The 1,808-nt window shown below is 37.7% G+C and overlaps 1 protein-coding gene across 1 annotated transcript in view; it reads left to right on the top strand.

Annotated features, from left to right (window-relative positions):
• The first annotated feature begins 1,067 nt into the window (after positions 1-1,067).
• The window catches only part of LOC106869888 (protein FAM167A), a 53,342-nt gene continuing 52,601 nt past the window's right edge, over positions 1,068-1,808 (top strand). The window contains exon 1 of the mRNA XM_014915811.2: positions 1,068-1,355. The gene's annotated coding sequence lies outside the window, so the exon portion shown is untranslated. The remainder of the gene's footprint in view (positions 1,356-1,808) is intronic.

Here is a 1,808-nt window from a genome sequence, read left to right on the forward strand (position 1 = left end):
ATTCCGATCTGCCTTCGTCTGTCAACGCGAAGAATGCTTACACGTTCCTACCTGTTTACTCACGTTTCCTTTCTCGTCAACTCCATCCACACACTCTTAAATACATAAATCCACAGACCTAGACAAGCATCCGGTCTCACACGGACGAGTAGATAGCCTCACACACACGTACACGCACGCACGCACACACACATACATTCACACGCTGAGATTTTGTACTTTGTACGATTTGCGTATCTATCAACTTTCCAATTCTCTCTCTCTCTCTCTCTCTCTCTCTCTCTCTCTCTCTCTCTTTCTATAGCAATTCCTATAGAGATATACCTAGATAAATAGATAGATAATAGATACATAGACAGATAGAGAGAGCGAGAGAAAGAGGGTGTGTATGCACATACACAGCACACACAAACACATGTATGTGTATACATATACATACGCATAAATTCTCTCTCTCACACACACAGACGTGTGTGCCCACGCGCGTGCACTCCCACGTGAACACATGCATAGAAAAAGTCGTTTAGTGTGATCAATTTGGGACACACGATCATCGCTAAGAATAACTGGTTGATAACGTCAAGCAAATAAAGAATTTAGGATCCATGAATTTTCGACGAAAATAACAGGGCCATAATAACATTATCCGTGATTATAATAAGCGGCTTCCACTATAAATATTTCATTATCTCTCTCATACGTGCAACTTCGATACCCCTCACGCCCGCACACCGCTTACACAAGCGCATAGTAAGGTTATGAGTAATTTACTTCTTATAAATATATATATATATATATATATATATATATATATATATATATATATATATATATATATATATATACATACATATACATATACACATATGTGTGTTTATTCATACACATACACACACGCTCACACTGCAAATACACATTGCAAGTTTACTATCGTATACTTCAAATTTACATAATTGTCCCCCCCCTCTCTCTCGTTCTCACACACACCACCCTCCTACGTTCTCTTACTCTCTCTGTCTTCCCCTCTCTTACGCACATATAGTCCCCATACTCATTCTACTGTACACTCCTGCTTTCCAGTACCACCACTCTGCGCTACCCACGTGACCTTTGTCACACAAGCTTATCAACTTTTAGTGGACGAGGAGAAAGAGAGAGAAAGACTGAGTGGGTCAAAGAACTTGCGACGTTGAAAACCACCTTACGTTTTGTGGTGCTCATTACACCGTGTGTGTGAGTGCGTGTATATATAATATTATATATATGCATATATTTATGTATATATTTTATACCAACAGATTTTACTGGATTTGTGCGTCACACTGAATTCGGAATTTTAATTTTATTTTCATCAGGTATTCTATCCCCTTACATTATTTTCGTTTTGTCTTTACCGCATATTATTATTATTATTATTATTATATATATATGTATGTATATAAACATGCATATGCATTCTTATTTACATTACACATACGCGCACATGTTTGCATGTATACGTTTAATAATGATTTCATTTATTTGCCTCCAGGGCGAAGGATGGGATGCAACGTTAGATAAAATGCCAATGCTATTCAAATTCGTTTGTCGAGGTCTCTGTTTCTCAGTAGAAACATTTGTCTTTGATTCTTCGTGGTGCAAGTCGGTTCAGTTACCCCTACACCTTGAGCATGTCTCTTCCACTAAAACCTCGGGCCGACCAAAGCATTGTGAGTGGAACTGGTAGACGGAAACTGAAAGAAGCCCGTCGTATATATATATATATATATATATATATATATATAATATATATGTGTGTGTGTGTGTGT

The sequence above is a fragment of the Octopus bimaculoides genome, chromosome 3 (assembly GCF_001194135.2).
Source record: "Octopus bimaculoides isolate UCB-OBI-ISO-001 chromosome 3, ASM119413v2, whole genome shotgun sequence".
Lineage (NCBI taxonomy): Eukaryota > Metazoa > Mollusca > Cephalopoda > Octopoda > Octopodidae > Octopus > Octopus bimaculoides.